Source organism: Vulpes vulpes, chromosome 5, assembly GCF_048418805.1.
Source record: "Vulpes vulpes isolate BD-2025 chromosome 5, VulVul3, whole genome shotgun sequence".
In the NCBI taxonomy this organism is placed as follows: domain Eukaryota; kingdom Metazoa; phylum Chordata; class Mammalia; order Carnivora; family Canidae; genus Vulpes; species Vulpes vulpes.
The window spans coordinates 30964898-30988428 of NC_132784.1; the positions used below are offsets into that span (position 1 = coordinate 30964898).

The 23531-nt window shown below is 45.8% G+C and overlaps 1 protein-coding gene across 6 annotated transcripts in view; it reads left to right on the plus strand.

The window, feature by feature from the left end:
* The first annotated feature begins 11510 nt into the window (after positions 1-11510).
* LYPD6 (LY6/PLAUR domain containing 6) overlaps positions 11511-23531 on the plus strand; it is a 125192-nt gene continuing 113171 nt past the window's right edge. Inside the window, exon 1 of one of the 6 annotated variants that reach the window (XM_026008016.2) lies at positions 11511-11847. The gene's annotated coding sequence lies outside the window, so the exon portion shown is untranslated. Of the gene's footprint in view, positions 11848-12597; positions 12710-13412; positions 13578-14021; positions 14945-23531 lie in introns of those variants that run through there. The other 5 variants (XM_072757739.1, XM_072757737.1, XM_072757738.1 and 2 more) reach the window with 5 other exon arrangements.

Genomic DNA, 23531 nt, shown 5'->3' on the forward strand with positions numbered 1-23531 from the left:
CCGATGATGCCAAGAGGACCAGGGACAAGCTGTCACTGCTTTGCCCTGCTCTATTTTCAATTTGTTTTTGCATAATTTGCAAGGAAAAGAGAGGAACAGGAGGCCCTGTAGAAAGGGATTTCATCTATTCAATAAAATAGAATGGATGATCTTGTAGAAAGACCTGGAATAGCTGATACGTGACTCCACTGGCGTCTGAGCTAGTCTTGGGTCCCTGTACAATGACCTATTTGAAGAGCTTTTTAGATCGTTTAGTCAACTTGCCATTTTTCCAGGAATTGATGTTTTAATTTCTGGGTTTATCTAGGCCTCATTATGTTTTGTGCACCCATCTGGCACTTTAATATTTTTCAGTATCTCCTTAGAATGTGAATTATTTTTTTTCTCCTTTACGTTGCTTCATTTTAAGATCATTAGGGTTTTCATTTGGGTTTATAAAAATAAGCCTTTGCTTATTTGCTTAATCCTTTGGATGACCTAGGTAAATTGGTGAAGTAACCAGTTTTCCCCTATGTCCCTCCTGAATCACAATTTTTAAAACATGTTCAACCATAAATTTCTTGAGGCCTATCTCCCCCTGATTTATGCAAACGGAATGTAATCCTAGTTCTAAAAATGTACTATTTCTGAGAAAAGGTAGCCTCATCGTGGTGAGTTGTAATAACTTCTTGGGTAGAACCTGAGGATGCCAGCTGCGACTCTCTCTGGTGAAAGGACTAGAATGCATGCAAACACCCATATTGCTATGGCTCACAGGACTGCTGCACATCTTGCCCCAAGAAATAGTGCAAAAATTAGCTGAAACTTAGGAGTAAGAGCAAAGTGTGACAAGCATATCCTTTCAGTGCCACACAAGGGCAAAGCCACCCAAAGATTACCTTGGGAAATATACTTACTTACACTCAGTATTTATTACTGGTTAAGGTCCCATGTTACCTTATAGATTTTTGTCTGGTAGAAATAGGAATGATTTTCTGTCCAGTGGAAAAAAATAACCCTTGAATTTGTGTTTTTATTTTATTTTATTTTATTTATTTATTTATGATAGTCACACAGAGAGAGAGAGAGGCAGAGACACAGGCAGAGGGAGAAGCAGGCTCCATGCACCGGGAGCCCGATGTGGGATTCGATCCCGGGTCTCCAGGATCGCGCCCTGGGCCAAAGGCAGGCGCTAAACCGCTGCGCCACCCAGGGATCCCTGAATTTGTGTTTTATGAGCCCAGCCATCTTATCCTAATATTTCTTTTTTTCTAAAAGATTTTATTTATTTATTTATTTATTTGAGAGACAGAGACAGAGATCGTGCCTGACATAGCACAAGTGGGAGGAAAGAGAGAAGCGGGCTCCCCGCTGAGCAGGGAGCCCAGAGCAGGGCTCCATCCCAGGACCCTGGGATCATGACCTGAGTGACTGGCAGACATTTAACTGACTGAGCCATCCAGGCGCTCCTTATCCTAATATTTCTATATTTAAATTGTGCATGTACACACACGCATACACACACACATTCCCACTTCTCAAGTGCTCTTTTGGTTACTTTCATTAACTAATGAGTTGAAGAAGGTCTTTGACACATACTCATTTTATGTTTGCATCAGAGTTCGTGGGTTTTTTTGTTTTGTTTTGTTTTTGTTTTTTTTTAACCATTTGACAGTTATGCTTTAGCAGAACCTGCAGTGGCTGAACCAAAGAGAGACTTAATAAACTGCCCTCAGAAAGCCAAAGCCTCCGTGTTTGCTGGGTACAACAAAGATTTTATGAACTGAACCTCCGCCTCCTCAGGAGTTTCAGGGAAAGAGTTGTACTAAAGAGGGAGGTAAAGAAGAGATTCACAGAGGTCACTGTTATTTAAAAGGCTAAATCCTGGGACACCTGGGTGGCTCAGGGGTTGAGCGCCTGCCTTTGGCCCAGGGTGTGATCCTGGGATCCAGGTTGAGTCCCACATCGGGCTCCCTGCATGGAGCCTGCTTCTCCCTCTGCCTGTGTCTCTGCCTCTCTCTCTGCGTCCCTCATGAATAAATAAATAAAATCTTTAAAAATAAAAGGCTAAGTCTTAAAATACTTCCATATGGTAGGATCAGGAGTTGATTATGTGAAATTTCAACTTCCCATTTTCCCAGCGTACTTGAGAATTACCTGATCCTTTAATAGGGAATTTCATATACAACCATCTAAGCCCTAGGATTTTTTTCTGGGAGTTACTAATTATGTGGTGGTCCTCTTCATTCTCCACACCCCCTCCCCATCACATATTGTGGGGGCTCTAGGTGAGACAAGGCCAGAGGGACAGCCCCACATTCACCCCATGTTTATAGCTGGAGTTATGTCTGCCTATCATTAAGCAGTGTAGGAACCCAGGAACTGGCGGTAGCAGAGAAGATCCACCCTGCCCCAAGTACCCAAGATCTTTAAACCAAGTGCCATCAAAGTTAGCAAGGCCAAGGTAGCCTGTCGCACCTGGATCCTTGGGGATTTGGAAGTGCACAGGGAGAGATGACATGATGCACAGTCCAGTCTTTGATGGTCTCATAGTGCCTGACCGTCACTCTGTCCCACTTGCAAAAGCCCCACACATCTCCCTTCCTGGTGCCTACTTTCTGGAAAACGGGGTATCGTCCTTCTCTTCCACAGACTCTTCCACAGAGCAGCAATAACCCTTGGCAGGTCCCCCTGGAAATCTGGCAAATCACTTTTTCTTCATCTCATCAAAACTTATGAAGCTCCATGAAATTGAGGTAGGGGTTTTATTGCAAAAGCAGTAAAAGGCATTTGAGATGGAAGGGCAAGAACAAGGTGAGAAAGGAGTGAGCTCGGCCCGTGAGACAGCGAGGAGATTGTTGAGAAGAGTGAGAGGAGCTGGGAGAGAAGGCGCCCTGCCCACCACGGCGGAGCTTGGGGCACTCAATGAGGTTTCCCGGCCCTGCACCCCGGGTGCCCAGGCTGCGGGTCCAGCCCTCCCCATGCAGCCGGGGCCCTTACCGTCTCTTCCAGGGAAACACGGACAGGGGTCTAGCTGCGTGGAGCATTTACGGAGCTTCTCCTAGTCCAGTCTCTGCTTTCTTAAATTTTAAAATAAATGTCAGCATCCAGCAAGTAGTATAATAAGTGAAAAGGCTCTCGCTTGTACATACTCGTCCTGTGTCTTAGAGCGAAAGGAAGCGATGCCAGCTGCAGGACAGGAGCCGTCCTTCTGAACTGATTGGACAGAGGACGGTGACAGAAGTCGTTCGCCGGAGGGGCACACGTGTCACCTCTGCTCACCCTGTTGGCCTCGGCAGGAGAAGGCCTGAGGCCGCATGTCTTGGCCAGGCTGGCCCCCTCGCCGGCCAGCCGCGGGCGTGCTCGTAGACTTGGCCACATGTTGCACCTCTTGCATTTTACTTACTGAATGAGCGTATTCTTTTTTTTATTTTTATTTTTATTTTTATTTTTATTTTTATTTTTATTTTTATTTTTATTTTATTTATTTATTTATTTATTTATTTATTTATTTATTGAATGAGTGTATTCTTAAGCGACTCTTAACTCTTAGCTTTCAGGGCTCTTCATTATGATGGTTGCCCCTGGAGCACGGCAACCCCAATCCCACCATCCACACGTGCACACATGCGCACATGCGCTGGCTCTGGCCAGGTCCTCCAGCAGCGATGCACTCTCGGCTGGGTGCTCTCTGCACACTACTATGAACCCTTCTTGGACGGGAGTCCCGGGAAGAAGGGGTAAACACCTGCTTAGGTGCTTTGGGCCTCGAGCGCTTCTCGGATCTCTTACCTCATTTAATCCTTACAGTGATCCTGCAGTGCACGCATTGCTATCAGCACCATTTTATTAAGGAAGGAATTAAAACTCAGAGGAGTTAAGCTGCTGGCTGAAGTTCAAGGTGGGAAAGTTGGGGCTTGAACTGAGACTGTCGTATTTTTATTTATCATTATATTACTTATATACAATATTATAAATTATATATTATTACTTATTTATTTTGATTTTATGGTTATAATGTTTTACTGTAATTATTTATTTGAAAGTTCAAATTGTCCCGGATTAGGCCAGGGGCAGCCCCTTTAATCTGGCTCCTGTGTCCTTTTGACATGTCCCTATTATTCTTGGAGCCTCTGTGTACTTTCTGTCACAGCAGGATGTTCCAGGTTCATCATGTACTTTCCGTGCCGTAGCCTGAGAACCAGTCATTTTACTAAGGAGCCGCAGGTGCTTTGGTGCAGAATGGAATTTAGAAATCAACCTCTGATGCTAAGTGTTCTCACCCTACACGTGTGCTGCGTGTGATCCAAGTGATTGCTTCTAGGCCCTCAAATAGAAGAAGGGGGCAAGGTCTACATCTCTATTGATATGTTTATCTGTATCTATGTCTGTATATAAAAACAAACATACAACCATATGTATGTGTACCTTCTCTATATCTATCTGAATTATAAAATGAGTTTATATAATAAAAAAAAATAAAATGGGTTTCTACTAACACCTCAAATTCTAATCAGTTGCCTCAGAGTCCATTCTGTTCTTCCTTCTTTCCACATGTATAACCCCCATCCTCTATAGAGAGAAATCTGGCAAATAAGTAAATATGTTGTGGTTAATGTTTCCTGTCCCTCAGGGATTGCTGTGCTTTGTTGTTAGGTGTTCAGTATCTTGCAAATCATTGTTTCATATAGATATTGTCAATTTGTGGGTTGTTTCCAGTGGGAAGGAAAATTCAATCCCCGTGGTTCCATCTTAGCTGAAAGCAGAGATCCACGAAGGCTTTTTGGATGAGTTTTTAAATGTCTACTTATGAATACCTTCTGCTCGGGCACATTATATGACCAACTCATTTTGTTTTTTTTTTTTTTGTTTTTTTTTTTTTTAAAGATTTTTTATTTTATTTATTTTTTTTAGTCACAGAGAGAGAGAGAGAGAGAGAGAGAGGCAGAGACACAGGCAGAGGGAGAAGCAGGCTCCATGCACCGGGAGCCCGACGTGGGATTCGATCCCGGATCTCCAGGATCGCGCCCTGGGCCAAAGGCAGGCGCCAAACCGCTGCGCCACCCAGGGATCCCGACCAACTCATTTTGATATTTAATCCCTTGAGATTCCTGAGACCTCAGGATTTAAGACCTCCTCGATTCTCCTGTTAACACACTCATATTGCATATTTGTGTGCTAGATTATTTGATCAAGACTTTGTCTCTCACTAGACTGAAAGCTCAATGAAACATGGCATCAGTTATGTTTTGTTTTGCTCATCATTGTCTTTCCATCTTCTAGGATGCACTTTTTGTTCAATATTTAGTAAAATGAATGAATTTGCTCTGTCAGCAAAACCCACTGCTATTCTTCTAACAAAGAATTCCAGGGAATTTTAGCATTTACAGATTTGATTATTCTAAGTACTTTCACAGGGTCACCCCTATGACACCTCTCCCTTAGCCCAATCTACCTGTCATGGAGACTGCTAGCAAAGGATCACTTTTGTGTTAGACGTGCAAGACTGTGCTTTATGCCTTTCCACCAAAAAGGAAGGACTGACTGCTGGGATCCTGGAAGTTAGGCCTTAGGATCCTGTGGTATTCAAGAATCTCCCAAGGTGGGACAGTCAGATCCTCTCCAGAGGACACTGGACATAGATGTGTTGCTACAATCTTATTGGAAAATCCCGCTTCCTTGTTGGGAGGAATCTCAGATTGGGAAAAAGCAGGAGATAGATATGACGACATCCAACATACAGTATTACGTATATGAACTGTTCCTGTTGACTCTTCAGAAGACTGCCAGAAAAACCTGTAGATCAAGAAAAGATAAATTTATTAGCTCTACTGCAATATGGACACTTCCTGGGCAGTCTTAATAGAGACTCAAATTTGGAAAATCAGGGTCTGGTAGGAGAGACTGAACATAAGAATGGCCAATGGCTAGATCATATATACCCATAGAACTCTGACTCACCACTTCTGCAGCAGCTAGTCCAGGAAGCCAAACCATAACCTCTGCAGCAATCGGCCCCAAATGATCAGGACTGGTCAATGACTGACAGCTCCCCTAACTCTCCCCCCACCTCCCCGGCTCAGGACCAAGCATGGAAAGCTACATGTGCTCTTCAAACTAGTCACATAGGATGCCCTGCTTCTTGTTGGCCCACCCCCCGCTTCTCCATGACAACAGCTTCCCATCAGAGCATACCCAAAGCCTCCCCTGCACCCCGACCATTTTTTTAAAATATAAAGCTTTACCGCCCTTCTATCAGTGCTTAGCTATCTTGCTATAGCATGCTGTGAATAAACAGCCATGGTTCTCATCTGGGTAACCTTCATTTACTTCCAAAGGTATTTATGAATTTTTTAGAATCTTGGCTGGGATTTCAAGGCAAGTCTTGAAAAGCAGGGACTGGCTGGAATGGGCAGAGGTTATGACATACTACATTTGGAAGGCACAGTGAGGCGAGAGTCTTGAAGTACTCACTTGATGAGAAGTTAGCCTTGAAATGCAAGCAGTTTAATAGGCTCACCATCTTATTTTCCAGGAGCAGGAGGTCCCTAGAGCAAAAAGTTAGGCTATTTTTGTTTGGTCTCAGCAGTGTTTAACCTAGGGGTAGAAAAGTATGCCTGATGTAAGAATTGGTTAAACACAGGACATTGTGTTGGCCTCAATTCTTGGGATTGACAAGGGAAAAAAAGAAATCATTTTTAAGTCCATCCATGACTTTTTCTTTCTTTATCCAACGTAGACAACATGGCCAGTCACTTGAATAATGCACTTGTGAGCATAAACAGCTTCCTGAGCTATTGTCCTGTCGTACTAGCCCACTGAGTGCTGACCTTGGATTAATCCTATTACTTTTTCATATCTTGTTCCAACAGCTAGCTATTGGTGGTAGCTACGAGGAGTGGTGAACTCAGAAGGGTGCCAAGGCCATGTGTGGGCTCGGAAGGAGCAAGCACATGACTGGTTCACAATGTCTGCTATGGACACAAGTAGACAGAGGTGAGAGTTTAAGTTTTATACACAAATCTTAAAAATGTATATCTCTATTGAGTTTGGGGCCTGCATATCCAACTACCTTCAGGCTAACCTTATCTGGATGTTTGCAGCCCCTCAATCTGCGCATGGCTAAACCTGAAATTATAATTGCTCTCCTTCACCAAAGGTTTGCTAATGGACCCATCAGATTGCCCTCATGATCCTTGTCAAGAGTGTTTCCTGTAGCTATTACCAGAGTTCAAGATTAGCACTCAATTCAGGATAAACCCCCTTTGCCATCTGGCTAAGGAAATTTGCTCTGATCATGGAATTATAGGCATCAGCAATGGGGATGAGAGAAGAAGCTCTCATTTTTTCTTGGCCCCAAATACAGAATTAAGATCAGAGGCAAAAATTGAACCAACACTTGATTATCTCAGATACAGTGACAGAAACTGGGAAGGAAGGTAATGAAACTTTTAGACCTTTCTGGATTCATTTTTTACAATATCTTGTTTAGTTTATGTATATCTGTCCATCTCCCCCAACTTCCTCTCCCATTGTCAGATGGTCATTAGGAGACAACTTTATTTATGTGAAAAATTACAGCATCAATTCCTCGTAGGATCTTTTCGTGTTTATGCAAAAAGTGCTCCCTGATAGAAACAAGGTATAAAACTGATTGATGTCTTAAAGCAACTGAGGGGTCTCTGCTAGCAGCCAGGATTACTGTTTCCTAGTAGAAAAACTGCTAGAGAAAACTGAGTTCTTTATAATAAATTCCGTAACAGCAGCTTAGCTGTAAATGATTTTTTAAAAGTCACTTGACTGTGCAAACTGGTTAGAGCAGAAATATTTTAATGATATTTCAAGAGCTTAATGTCAACCATCAGTGTCCAATAAATGAAAATTACTTTTAGTGATACATCTGGAAATATGATGGTTTTTTTGAGCCCAAATATCTCATGCTTTGCATAAAATCTGGGTTTTTATTTTTACTGTGTGCCTGTTATATGAATTTCTGATATTTGTGATAGAGGAAAAGAAGATAAATTAGACACTGGGATGTTGAAAAATGAGTAAAATGTTAAAACATGTTAAATTTATTGTTTGTTCATTGAGAGAAAGAGAGTGAATAATTTAAGGAAAACAATTTTACTTAAAGAAAGGGCAATATTTTAATAAGCAGAAAAGAGAAAAGGAATACATTTGAAATAGGAGCAGTGTCACTGGAGTGAAAAATGTAATGCACCAAAATAGCTACTTTGAATGTGGAAAACATTCATCTGAATGGAAAATTTTGTTATACTCCCTTTTTTTTGGTTATATTCCTATAAAATTGCAACTTTATCTTTATTCTTATGTTTATTTATTTAACTAATATTTATCGAGTCCGCACTCTGTGCACTGGCATTGTGTGAGGCACCAGCGATATTTCAGTGAATGAGGAAGTCACAGCTTCTTCTTGTTTGAAGACTGCACTTAGTGAAATCTTCATTAATTGATTACCTTCTGCACTCATTATTTTAGGGAAAATGAGGCTTAGCTCTGTGTGACAAGTAATGTGAAATAACGATGGTGTAAATGACTGCCTCATAGAAAAGTAGATCATCTAGACCTTAAACTGTGTGGCTCCGTCATCATGAAAAACCTGTAGTGCTTTTATTTCACTGCTGTGCCATCTCCACCCAGTGTGCTTTTTGAGCCTGTTTTCCTTCACTTAACACGATGTGTTGAGTTAGATGATGTTTGTACCCAGAGTCTGTGCCTTTTATTACTGAGTCATATCCTATTCTCACGATGTACTACAGTTTTATTTATTCTCCAGTTGAGGGACTTTGGGGTTGTTAAAGATTTTAATCATAAAATTACTATAAAAATTTAGTAACAGGTTTTTGTATGAACGTAGGCCTTTCATTTCACTTGGATAAATATCTAGGAGCGGGAATATTGGCCATATGGCTAAGGATATATTGAACTTTACAAAAACTTTGAAACTGTTTTTAGAGTGGCGTTCACACCAGCAGTGTGCAGGACGTTCCCGTTGCTCTGTGTCCCTCATCAGCATTTGGCATTATCGGTTGCATGTGTATGTGTTTTCAGCCACTCTATGGAGTGTATGGCAGTAGGTCTTTGAGGTTTTAATTAGCATTTTACTAATGACAAAGGATATTGAACATCTTTTCGGTTGTTACTTGTCATCTGTAAGTCTTCCTTAGTAAAATGTCTGTTTAAATCCTTTGGCTGTTTAGAAAATTTGGTTGGTTGCTTTTGTCGTTGTTGAATTTTGAGAATTCTTCATATACATTGGCTACAAGTCCCGTGTCAGCTATATGATTTGTGAATATTTTCTCCCAGTCTTTCTTTTCCTCATTTTAATTTTGGCAAAGTCCAATTTATTTATTCTTTTATGGATTGTGCTTTGTCTTTTAGCTTTGTATCTTGAAACTGGATTTTTATATGTTAAAAGCCAACTTTATAACAAATAAATTCTTTCTTTATAACAAAAGAATAAATTTCTTCTGGTAAGAATAGCTAATCTATAAATAGTACATTAGCTATAGCTTCTAAATGTGACATCAAATGAGAAGAAATTAGGTAATTTATTTTGGGAGAACCAAATTATAAAGATGAGACAAGGACCTAATGATATGAATTTTAAAAACTTAGAACTAAAGTCTTTTAGATCTTATACAATAATACCATATAAATACATGATATAAGATGTTCCATGAGGATTTAAATACCCACTTACTTATTCATCCATTTATTTAAAAAGTTTTACTAAGTATGTACTACGGGCCAGGCACTGTGTTCTAGATGGGGTTACACAGATGAATATACGAATACACAGATAGAACTTTGGACAAACAATCAACAGATTATAACACAATGTGGTAAGAATTATGGTTGGCGAATGTTCAAAGTAAACCATGCTTTTTTTTTTTTTTTTTTTTTTGCACACGAAGTGGTTTCATCACACTTATCTCAGTTTGCAATCATTTATTTGTGTGACTTAATGCTCGTCTCTCTCATGGTGTGTTTCAGCAGGGTAAATACAATGCATGTTTGCTTCGTTGTGGCTGGCACATAATAGGAGTTGCATAAACAGTTGTTGGATAAATAAAGTACTTGCTATTGAAGTACAGAGAGGAGGAGCTGCTAACTCTGCCTCTGTCAGTTTTGAAGACTTCTTTAAAAAGGTGATATTTGAAATGAGTCTTGAAGCAGAGGTAGGACCTGCTTGGGGGCTGGGGAAGGGGTACGGGAGGAAGAGAGGAGCAGCATTCCAACGCTGTACAGCCTTAGCTGCACATGTCAAGTCACAAAACACACGTGCGAAGGACAGAAGGTTGCAGGGAGGCAGGACCATCCCGCGTGGAGAAGTGGGGTGGGCGGGAGGAGATAAGGCCAGCATGGAAGGCTGGGTCAGGCTGCGAAGGAAGGGCCTTGCCAACTAAGCTGGGTGTGAACTTCATAACAATGGAGTTGGGGGACTCATGGATTTTAAACTTAAAAAAAAAAAAAACATTTATTTGAGAGAGCAAGAGAGAGAGAGAGAGCAGGGGGAGGGGCAGAGGGAGAGGGAGAGAAGCAGACTCCCCACTGAGCAGGGAGTCCAATATGGGACTTGATCCCAGGATGCTGAGATCATGATGTGAACAGAAGGCAGATGCTTAACTGACTGAGCCATCTAGGTGCCCATTAGCTTCTTTTTTTTTCTTTTGACATTCATTCATTCATTCATTCATTCAGGAGGGGGAAGAGGGGCTGAGGGAGAGGGTGAGGGAGAGGCAGAGGCAGAGAATCCCAAGCAGACTCCACGCTGAGCACGGAGCTCAATGCGGGGCTTGACCCCATGACCTGAGATCATCACCGGAGCTGAAACCAGGAGTCCAACCTACTGAGCCACCCAGGCTTCCCAGATTTTAAGGTTTTCAGTGGCATGATTACCTTAAAGAGAGGAGGCAGTATGGGGACTGCCTGGGGGGCAGAGGAGTTAGGGCTTAAGCCGGTAAGAAATGACAGGGGTGTTGCAGTGGCATTTGAGTCACAGAGGAGGACAGTTCTGAAAACTATTCCAGGAGACAGAAGTTATGGATTTAGTGATTGATAAAATGCGAAGGGTAAAGTAGAAGAAAGATTGAATATATTAGCTTTTATGATGCCTGAAGAATATTGTGCATTGGGAATTAACATACTTAAATTTTTTCCTGATTAGTAAGTATCACATGTTCTTTGAAAAATAAAGTATAAGGAAGAAGACCAAAAAAAAAAAAAAAAGAATTATTTATTTTCCTAGCACACGGAGATAACCACTGCTGACATTTCAAGGACATAGCTATCATTCTTTAAAAACACAAATTTGAAAAGAGAGCCTAAGGATTCTATCTCCGCCGGGGACTCAACTCAGAGTCTCATGAAGTGCATGGAATATGCTGAATTTCATTTTGAACCCAAATATTAAGTTTTGACTAAACTATGAGCTGAGCCAGTTTTGTAAAAAAAAATCAAGTGAACTGGGTGCACGGACGGGAACTCTGCAAAAGGAATTCCCTGGAAACTCAAAGAGTGACAGCGATGACACGCAGCACATGCTGTCAGAAGTGCCCCACTATAAGTTGCCAGGTCCTCTGCCTAGTAGCCCAGGGCCACTCCCAGGCTTCCTGAACTCATTCCAGTCCAGCTCACTCCCTTGGCTGAGCCCTGCAGGGAGGCACCTCCGGGCGAGTGCAGCGTCTAAAGGAGAGCTGAGTACTTCTGCCTGGGAACCGAGTCTGCGCACACCGCTGCACATGAACTAAAGAAGAGAGAATTTTTCTGAAGCCCAGGAGCTGTTAATCAAAACTATCTCATCCAAGTCAGAGGGAATGGGAGGGGAGCTTAAAAAAAAAGGTATTTGAGAAGCAAACCAGATGACCATAGGGGAAGGGAAAGAAAATAAGCCGGAAAGAGAGAGATAAAGAGACTCTTAACTATGGGGAACAAACTGAGGGTTGCTTGGAGGAGAGGTGGGGGGTCATTGTGTGATGGGCATTAAGGAGGGCAGTTGTGGGGGGTAACTGTGTGATGGGCATTAAGGAGGGCACTTGTGGGGGGTCATTGTGTGATGGGCATTAAGGAGGGCAGTTGTGGGGGGTCATTGTGTGATGGGCATTAAGGAGGGCAGTTGTGGGGGGTCATTGTGTGATGGGCATTAAGGAGGGCAGTTGTGGGGGGTCATTGTGTGATGGGCATTAAGGAGGGCAGTTGTATTGAGCACTGGGTGTTGTCTGCAACTGAGGAATCGCTATATTCTACTTCTGAAACTAATAATAGGCCATATGCTAATTAGAGTGAATTTAAATAAAAAAATTAAGAAAGGTCTTTTTCCGTTGAGAGGAAGTAGATTCCGGGAGCAGGAGGGGTCGGAGCAGGCCTACCTGGAAAGACGCTTGAAAAACAAAGTCCCAGGAGGAGAGGGGCCTCCCGGTCCACGCCGCGCCCCAGCCCGACCCCGCGGCCCCGAGCGGAGGGCCCTGCGCCCTTCCCCCTCCGAGGCTTTAGGTCCAAGCCTCTAGTCCAGGGGACCCGGGTTCACATCGGGGGAGGGAAAACTCCGTGCCTCCCGGGAGCCTGGGGCGGGGGCGGGGGCGGGGGCGCCACGGAGGTCCCGCCTGCCCGGAGCCCGGGTGCCCGCCGCCTGCCCGCTTCCTCCCGCCGCGGGGCGCCCGCTCTCCTGTCGGGGTCGGCCCGGCCGCCCGCTTGCAGCTCGCAGGTGCTGCGGCTTCCGCGCGGCCCCGGGGGAGGGGGGAATCCGGGGGGGGGAGCGGGAGCCGGGGGGGGGGGGCTGTGGGACCCGGGGGGGGAGCGGGACCGGGGGGGGGGCTGCGGGACCCGGAGGGGGGCTGCGGGGACGGGGGGGAGCGGGAGCCGGGGGGGAGCGGGAGCCGGGGGGGCTGCGGGGACCCAGGGGGGGAGCGGGAGCCGGGGGAGGGGTGGGCTGCGGGGACCCGGGGGGAGTCTGCGGGAGTCGGGGGAGGGGGGCTGCGGGAGCGGGACGGGGGGGTTCTGCGGGGACCCTGGAGTCTGCGGGAGCGGGACCGGGGGGGGGCTGCGGGGACCCGGGGGGACCCCGGAGGGCGCGGTGCCACGTGAGCAAACACCGCTCCCGGGGCGGGCCTCGCGGCAGGTGTGCGAGTCCAGGTCGGCGCGCCGAGCCGGCAGGAGTTCGCGGGCTGGGGCTCGGGCCGGGCTCCCCCACCTGGGGCGAGCGCCGCCCGCGGAGAGCTCGGCCCCCCCGCGCTGATTGGAGCGCGGCCCGCCAGGCAGGCGGGCAGGCGGGGGGAGGGGGCGCGGCGGGGACCCGGGGGGGGAGTGGCGGGCGCCCCCCCCCGTCCTGGCCCCGCCCCCGCCTCCCTCCCCGCCCTCCTGGCCCCGCCCCTCCTGGCCCCGCCCCCGCCTCCCGCCCCGCCCCTCCTGGCCCCGCCCCCGGCCCGGCCCCGCCCCCTCCGCTCCCTCCCCGCGCTCCCCGGCTGGGGCTGCGCGCTGGCGGGGCTCCGCATTGCACACTCTGGGGGCGCCGCAGTGTTCGTGGGATGGGGCGGCGGGTTGGCGCTGGCGGCCGGACTCCGCGCGCAGCCCGGGTGAGTAGAGGCGGGCTCGGAGCCGGCGGCGCCCAGCGGTGCGGGTCGTGGGCCGGCGGGGGGCGCCCGCCGCGGAGCCGCCCGGTGCCCGGAGCCCGCGCCGCCCTCCCGGGGCCGGCATCCCGCCCGCGGCTCGGGTCCCGCGCGGCCGGGGCGGGTCTGGGGGGCGTGTGCGCGGGCGCGGGGCGGGGGGCGGGGGCGCGGGGCTGCCCAGCTCAGGGCTGCAGGAGGCGCCCCGAGAGTCGCCCGCCGCTCCCCGGGCCGAGCGGACGCCCCGCAGGAACTCCGGGCGGAGGGGCGGAGGGGCGGAGGGGCGCAGGGGCGGCGTGGCGGCGCCCCCACGTGTTGCTGCGGGGCCAGGGCCGTGGGGCGCTCAGGCCGGGCTGCCCGGGCCTCCGACCCCTCCGACCCCTCGGACCCGCCGCCCCCGCCCCCGCCCGCTCCGCACCGGGCAGCGCACAACTTGCTGTGTCTGGGGCCGGCCCGGCCCCCCGCCTTCCTGTCCCGCTCCCTGGCCCCTCCCGGGGGGCCTCCCTGTCCCGGTTCCGGCCCCTCCCCGGGAGACCTGCGAGGGCCCCGCCACCCTCCTGTCCCGGTCCCTGAACCCTCCCCGGGGTCCCTGAGCCTTCCCCGCGGGACCTGTCCCTGGCCCCTCCCCGGGGGACCTGCCCCTGAGCCCTTCCCCGGGGGACCTGTCCCTGGCCCTTCCCCCGGAGACCTGCCCCTGAGCCCTCCCCCGGGGACCTGCCCCTGAGCCCTCCCCCGGGGTCCTGTCCCTGGCCCTTCCCCGGGAGACCTGTCCCTGGCCCTTCCCCGGGGGACCTGTCCCTGGCCCTTCCCCGGGAGACCTGTCCCTGGCCCTTCCCCGGGGGACCTGCCCCTGAGCCCTCCCCCCCGGGGTCCTGTCCCTGGCCCTCCCCCGGGGTCCTGTCCCTGGCCCTCCCCCGGGGGACCTGTCCCTGGCCCTCCCCCAGGGGGACCTGTCCCTGGCCCTCCCCCGGGGGACCTGTCCCTGGCCCTCCCCCGGGGGACTTGTCCCTGGCCCTCCCCCGGGGGACCTGTCCCTGGCCCTCCCCCAGGGGGACCTGTCCCTGGCCCTCCCCCGGGGGACCTGTCCCTGGCCCTTCCCCGGGGGACCTGTCCCTGAGCCCTTTCCCGGGGGACCTGTCCCTGGCCCTTCCCCAGGGGACCTGTCCCTGAGCCCTTCCCCGGGGGACCTGGCCCTGGCCCTTACCCGGGGGGCCTGCGACGGCTCCCTTCCTGGCTGAGGGCATGGAGGCGGCCCAGACCTCGGGTGGCGATTTGCTGGGGGCAAGCACGGACCTCCTGGAGCATATGACAGCAGGAATGCTCGGCCTCTCCCTCTGGTAACCTACCCCAAAGTGTGACCTCCAAAATTCAATTTTCTTTGTGCGAGACCAGGGAGTTTCGATTCTCCAGGGAGCAGCTTATTTCTTGTTAAATTGAACTACGGTGACATACACTGCGCTCTGGCCAGCCGGTGCAGATGCCGTGATATCATTAGAGCAATTCCCTTAAAGCCATTACATTTTCTTTCGAGTGAGAGGACTCAGGATAGCTGCTTAAAATTTTGGGTCTGCACCTTATTTCTCTGGGAGACATGAACGGTTTCTGTATATGTGCTCACGTGTACCAAGTTTGCAAAAGATATTTGTGCGCCCGTCCATGAAATGGCTTAATGCACATTTACGTTAAACCTATTTAAATGTAAAACATCTATCCGTTTTCAATTTTAGTTTCCACCTTGACCAAAGGCACCGGACTGAAACAGGACTTAAAAGAGGCTTCCTTGTTTAAACAGGTTTTATAGAACTCAGGTCCTCAGAGCGCACAGTAAGCTTTCTGAGCCTGTAGGTACACAAAGGTGGCTAAAAACTGCGAGTTGGTTCTTTGGGTTAAGAATATGGGAAATGCTTCCAGACCAAAAAAGGTAGATAGGATTCGTGGGTCCGTATTTTGAAGCTGTGGGCAGTCTTTTTAAGATGAATGTTTATATTACAGAATGCATAATTGGGGCCGAACACAGGCAACTAATGCCAAGTAGAAAACCATGCCATGTGTTGTGTCATGCCATACATGGCACATCAAGATCTGCCATTAAAGTGCCTGTGAGGAAGTCACATTTTTGTCACCCCCATTTTACAGGTAGGATAGCCGAGGATCTTAGAGATTATGATTTTTCCAAGGTGAATAGTAGAGTTCAAGTCAAGTTTTTTTCTATTTTCTTACTTCCTTTGCTCCCTTCCTCCCTCCTGCCCTTCCTTCCTTCGTGTGGGCTACATTTTCAGTGTTTTCCTACTCCTAATTTCTGCACCTCTTTTTTTACTATTCAGCCCGTGGCTTCAGGACCATTACGTACCATTCCCAAAAAGATTTGGTCTCTGCTAAGTATCATTTAACTCCCCCGAAGATGTAGGCTGATAAGGATTTAGGGAGAAAGCCCATAGTGTTTTTAAGGAACTAGCCTTTTTGAAAGGGGTAAATTATTTTTATCAATGAGTTGTTAAATATACAAGTAAAGCCCTGAAGAATGATGTCCCAGTGGTAGTGTTCCAGGAAAATCAAGGAGCCACTAGTGACAGAAATGTTTGTAACAGGGACAGAAATACATAAGTCTGGCTTTCTAAGCAGAAGCTCCTCATAACCTCTGTAGACAATTACAAGGAAGACCTAATAAATGATTATTTCATTAGTGCCATTCTTATGTTAAAAAGAGTTGACAAAACAGATTACTTAAATAAACCCGGAAACCACTCAGGAAAGAAAAACATCATTTATCAAAAAGTCCTGAAATCCTCATTAACTAGTGTACAGATGCAACAGAAGATATTGATTAGGGAGGAATCTTGTTTTACTTGTATGGTTAGCAATAGGGAGCACACACATATCTATCCGCCTATCCAATTATTTATTAAAGCCTGTCATTTACAAATCTTTTTTTGGAAAATTATTGCTCACAATATTTATCTGGGCGTTGCATAATATTTGTTAAGATGAATAGAATTGATTTTTGTCTGTCTTAATGTAGGTAGGCAGTGAGTTTACGAGTAGTAAGTCCTAGTTAAGTACGTGGGCTTTGGAAGCAAGTCTTGGCTTCACATACGAACTGTGGGACTCCAGAAATTAATTGAACCTGTCTGTGCTTCACAGAGGCACATGAGAAGATACGTAGGTTTTCTTATGTGTAAAACATGAATAGTAATGACACCTACCTCATGCAGTTTTTCAGTTTCTCCGTATGGCAGTACTCAATGAGCACCTACCGAGTGCCAGCACTGCTAGAGGTGCTAGGGATATGTGCGCAAACTCTTTGCCAGGGGTGTTTGCAGTCTAGTGCCTGAGAATTAATGACACGATGATGCATATCCAGTGCTTAGCATGGAACGTGACACCCAGTAAATGCCCCATGATTGTTAGCCCTTGGTATCATCCGTTCATTCTGGAAACGTTCACTGAGTGCCTCACAGATGCACTGCAGATTGGAGCACGTAATGGTGAATATATATATTTCACTTCAATTCAATTTGATGTTATAATGGGAGAGAGGACTCCAAAGAAAGACATCAAGTACATCATCAGTTCTCTAAAAGACAATTCAGTGCAGACATGTAAGAGGAAAAGAAAGGAAATAAATACTTAAAAATTAAATTATCCATAAGAAAGTGGGGAGTGTATGAATTTCCTTATAGGAACTTATGATAAAAAAAAAGGTCTTGTATTCAAGCTATTTGAAACACCGATTACATAGGAAAAAATAAAGAATTCTTACTTAGATATATGTAATGCAAAAGAAATTTTTGACGGGTCAGATAACTGAATCGAGCTCTCAAAGGGTGACATCTCAGGACACAAAAATGAGAGAGCCAAAAATGAATTTGAAAAGATCCTTGCCATGAATTCCTAAAACAATAGTGAAACACTGCTAAATACTGTGAAATGAGAATTGTAGAAGCTCCTGGCTTACATTATACCAAGCATATACTCAGAGAAAAAAAAAAAAGAATAGGGTGTAAATGAATTCTTGGCTCCACCTTTTGCTGAGTAATATTCTTAAACCCAGGCTTTCTGGAGCAATAATCACATTGGAGGAAATAGAGCAAATAAATGGTAAGTGCCCAGGATATTCCAGACCTAATCCACGGATTAGATGCAGATAAAGACCAGGTGCAGATGCACTAAGTGCAGATGCACTAAGACCAGGTGGCCATTGCCCAAGTGTGTTGAAGAAACTTAGTGTGTAAGTGACAGCTCTCTGGAGCATTGGTTGGTGTCCTTAGGGTTCCTCTCAGGAGGAAGGTTTAAGGGAGGACCCTGGAGCCATCAGACCAGATCCGTGTCTCTATGGACAACTGGGAGATGGGTGTTCAAAGTCAACACAGATGACAGCAAGTGCAACATATTTTGTAGAATGAGGCAAGAATGGGTTGGAGTTAAAGGAGGAAATATGTTTGTGGCTACAGCGTTGCAGAAAATGTGATTTTTTTTAAACTTTCAAAAAGCCTAGCCAGATTTCAAATCTCAGTTCCCTCCCTATTCATGACCTTTTTGTTTGGCCAAGAAGCAAGAAACAAAGAGTGAAGGTAAATAGACACTTCTCTGAGTGGACAAATAGGTTCTTCCAGGAAGTAGTTTGGGGATGATTTTATTTAAACTTTTATAAATGTTCACAGATGGCATGCAGTTCTTATGAGTAAGTAAAAATCAAGCTGGTAAAGTTGAACCATAGGAATAACTTAAAAGACAACCTAAACGGGAAGAAAAATAATAGAAGATTAAACGCAAAATGGAAGATTGAGGATAAGTGTACTTGGGAAAAGCAATCCCAAGCACATTTCTAGGAGATGGTTTTAAATTCTATTCCCATCAGCAGTCAACAGAGCAGGATAACATGCTCTTAACCCTCTAAAGAAAAGTGTGTCCGCCAAGTTAAAGTCAATATTAAGAGGAGAGTAGGATATACTGTGATACCATGTTTTGAAAATGTGTTGTTGAGTAAGTTCATATAAATCCTCTCTACTCACCTGTTCATCTATCTCGGTAGAAAGCAATGCATCACCATGTTAACAGTGACTATCTCTGGGTGGTATGGGATTACTAATGTTTTTTTTTTTTAAAAGATTTATTTGTTTATTCGTGAGAGATAGAGGTCGAGAGACAGGCAGAGGGAGAAGCAGGCCCCCCACAGGGAGCCCAGTGAGGGACTAGATCTCAGATCCTGGGATCACGCCCTGGGCCAAAGGCAGACACTCAACCGCTGAGCCCCCCAGGTGTCCCAAGATTGCTAAAAAACTGTCTTCTTTTACTCTTTTACTTCATTGTTTTCTAAATTCCCTACAATGAACATGCATTGCTCTTATAAGAAAAATTGTTATGAATATAGGATGTAGCGTTATAACCTCAGATTTCATGCTCTTGTACTAAGAAAGGGTGCTTTGATGATCGTATCTAGGTCTTCTAGAAATCTGTAGTTGCACATTTTGCCCTGTACTCTCTGTATATAAAAGGTTGCATGTGTAAATGCTCTCCTTAGATTTGCTTTTAGGAAAAAGTGTGGCTGAAGATGAACACTTGTGCTCTCCTTTCTGTAGTAAGAACTGGGAACTTGAGATTCATTCCATTTTTACCATAGCTATCCGGATATACAGGGCCAAGTGATTGGAAGCATTGCTGACTATTTTGTGGACTGTACACCCTCTGAGGGCAGAGACCAAGTCTGTTTCTTTCCCTTTGGGCTTCACAGTGCTTGCCTTGATGTCGGGTTCATGGCAGTCTCCCAGTAAATACTGGTGAATGTTTTTAATTGAATAAAATAGATGAAAGCCCCAATAAACTCGCAGAAATTTTATTTTATTTATTATTTTTTAAAGATCTTATTTATTTATTTATGAGAGACCCCGAGAAAGAGAGAGAGAGAGAGAGAGAGAGAGAGAGGCAGAGGGAGAAGCACAGAAAATTTCCCCCACAGAAATTTTAAATAAGGAGAGATCCCAAGGCCCATTTTATCCTTTGAGGTCATATGATTCATTCAAGCCTTAATTTAATTGTGATCTGTAAGTCATCCTGACATTCCTTGTACTATACAACTAATTCCTGGGCCACAAAAATGGCCTGAGTTGATTATCTAGGATCCTCTGGCTTATTCTCGACTTTTGATCTGGATCTTATCACTTGATTCCATCTCTTATTTCATTTTTTCCCTATGTTTTGGGGGTTTTGTTTCTTTCATTGGCTTGGATATTACCTTTCTCTGAGGCCTGAACTTGGGATCACCACCTTCCTTCCTGGATTTGGACGTCCCCCCCACCCCATAGGTATGATCCCAGTGACCTCTGCCCCTTCCCGTTAAGCTAGAATCTTTGCAAGAGAGAAATGTATACCATGAACTATTAAATATTCACAATTGAGTACAACACTAGATCCCCAGAAGAAACCCGGGAGTCAATGTATGTTCTTCACCAACATCTTTCACAGCAGTAAGTTACTGGGGTCAAAATAATAATATATCTGGTTTGTCAGAATCTTAGTGGAAGAACAAGGAAGTTTATCTTGCTATTATATATCAAATCTGATATATATGTTACTGCATGCAACCCTTTTTTAAAAAATATTTTAAAAAATTGATTGATTGATTGATTGAGAATGTTTCAGGGATGGGGATGGGCAGGGAGAGAAACTCAAACACAGTCTCCATCTCAGGGCCCTGACCGTGACCTGAGCTGAAACCAAGTGTGGAACACTTACCCGACTGAGCCACCCAGGTGCCCCACTGCATGCAACTGCATGCAACTCTTACTGTCATTCCTCCAGAAGGATAGACATGAAGGGACAGGATAAGAACACTCAAATGATCAGGTCAATGTACAGGATGGTGAATGAGCACTCGGGGAAGGTGGCTAGTATCTGATGACAGATATAAAGAAAAGAACTCTGCCCAGAAGGATAAAAGGCTCAAGGGATGGGACCCTTGTCATACATAATAAAGATTCCTGTCATACCTACTAGAGCTCCTTTGGTTCCACTAATCTGACTGCAGGGCTACTGCTGGTCACCCACGGCAGCATGTAACCAGAAGACCGGAAGACGGGAACCACAGCTTGCCATCAGGCATTCCTTTGTGGGAATCCTTGCATCCATTCATGGAGCACAGCTCAGGTGTGAGGAGATAAGACCCCCCATTGGACAGATGTGGGAACCATCTTGGCCTAGAGGCCGGTGCTCCTGGGAGCCGATGTCTTATAACAGCTGCCTAGACAAAGCTTTCGGGATTCCATAAGGGATGTGCCCAGTTTCCAGAATCATGGCAGTGAGAGACACCCCAAGTATGATGTCCCTATGATCAGGTGATTTCACTCAGTCAACCAACCAGGGGTCATAGTTACCATAACTCGTAACCTTGTGAACTTTTCTATCCTTATCGTGTTGCTGTGAAAGAAGAGCTAGATGGACACTGCAAGTCAGATTCTCATGCACTGTTGAACACATAGAGTGGGTTTGCCAAGATTATTTTTAACGAAAGTGGAAAACTAGGACTAGAAAACATCTGTTGGCACTGGACAGAAAGTAATAAGCCCAAAGGCTGTATAAAAACCTTGTCCACGCCCTGCCCTCCCACCTGGTCAGCCTCATTCTCCCTCTTGCCAAGATGGCATGCAGACTAAAATTAAAAATAGGTCCAAGAAACATGTAGGTGTGTCCGTGAGTTATTACCACATAATAGGCTCTTAGGGGAGAGAGAAGTACTAGGCGCAGAATCTTCATTTCTTTGGTAGACCTTTCAGAAGCCACAGATGTAAGAGTTCTTAAACCCAGGATCGTCCTACAGTCTGTGCCATGGAAAAGAAAATCAAGATTGTTATCCTGAGGGGCACCTGGGTGGTCCACTGGTTGAGCATCTTCCTTTGGCTCAGGGCATGACCCCGGGTCCTGGATCGAGTCCCACATCGGGCTCCCCGCATGGAGCCTGCTTCTCCCTCTGCCTGTGTCTCTACCTCTCTCTCAGTGTCTCTCATGAATAAATAAATAAAATCTTAAAAAAAGAAAGAGACTGTTTTTTTTTAATATTTTTTTTAAATTTTTATTCATTATTTATGATAGTCACAGAGAGAGAGAGAGGCAGAGACACAGGCGGAGGAAGAAGCAGGCTCCATGCACCGGGAGCCTGATGTGGGATTCGATCCCGGGTCTCCAGGATCGCGCCCCGGGCCAAAGGCAGGCGCCAAACCGCTGCGCCACCCAGGGATCCCAAGAAAGAGATTGTTATATGAATCATAAAAACAAGTATCTTTAAGCATTCCAAATGTGTAACAATTTAGGTATTGTGTTTGACCAGCAGGATTTTGGGTGGCCATTTTCAAAAATATATTTCTTAATGTTTTATGCGTGGAAAGCAGGAGAAATGAAGTTTGCACTATCCTCCTGTCATTTTTCTCCTTTTCAGTACAGAATCGTGTCAGTTAGCCAATGTACACATTATTCAAATTCCATCAAGACACCTAGAAATACTAGTTCCTTGATGCCATTAAAGCAATTTAGATAATGTATACACTTCCTTGCACTTAGAATATTAGCATTTATTACCCTCTAATTTTTTATTTGCGCAACTTTTCATCGACAGCGCTCTGCGTCCTTGTGCGGGATGATGTTTATTTTCCATTGGCAGAGAAGTGGAGCCCAGTAGAGGTTAGAGGCCTGGGCTCTCCTGGGTTGTAATTCTGTCCCACTAGTTGCATGAGCTTGGGCAAGATATTTAGTTTCCTCCAGTTCAACTGGTTGCCATTAACTAGCTGGGTGACCTTTAGCAAGTTAGTCACCCACTGTGTGGACTCCCATTTGCTTCACCTATAAAATCAAGGGGCCGTGCCAGCTAGACTTTAGATTCCTAGATGAGTAGGAACCAACGTACTTTTTTTTTTTTTTTTTTTGCCATTAAAAACTCCATTAATGCTGACTTAATGAGATAGTTTTGAGCAACTGAAAGTGTGGTATGATGGTGGTATTTAGACCAAGCTAAGTCAGACAGAGTTCTTGGCTTCTAAGAGCCTGAGATCTATAGTAAATAATGTAAAAGATCTAGCACATCTCCCTGGAATTTGTTCTTTCCTTGCTCTGTAGATCTTCACTGTTCTTTGACTTGATTATTCATGTGGAACACATTGAATTCCTTATCTGGAAGAGGAGAAAAGCCCACTTTCAAGTGTCCTAAAAATATTACCACTTAAAAATACTGACTTTAGTACAAGTAATATTCTGCACCTCTGTTGTATGTTTCCAGAGAAGATCAAAGGGCTGGTATTAGAAGTACATGGTTCTTCTTTTATGTCTATAACTTCATAGAAGAGTTTTCTTTTATGAAATTCTTTTAATTCATATTACCAGTCACCCAGCTGAGTGAGTTTTGCAGCAGTTCCGACTCTTGGTCAGACATATCCTTGGTCAGGGATGTACTCACATCCATTATTTCCCAGTTGACAATCCTTTTCATCCTTCAAGGCCTGGTTCAAATGCAACCTCCCCAAGGAAGCCTTGTCCCCCGATTGTCCTCTCATCAGTAAAGATTATACTCTTTTACTTATGCTTGTATTTCATACTGACATGTTTCTCACATTCAGCTTATTATTTTCATAATGTCTTTCTCTTGGGTGCTAGCATAAGCATACTGTCTTACACAGAGTAATCCCTCAACAAATATGTTGACTAGAATTCATACTTTCATCGAGAAAAAGCTCTGATGGCCAGGCTAGGGGCATCGCAAGAGATCGGTTTAGATAGAAGGGATGGGTTGGTTCGCTAACCTTTACTCGGCTCTGCTTCTCTGCCGATGCAAAGTGTAGTCTCTGGATGTCCATGAAGAACAGATACCACAAGTTGTGACTGTTCTCTTCAAAGACACTTTCTCTGCTTTTGTTTCCTAGAAATACCTTCTAGGTATTGAGG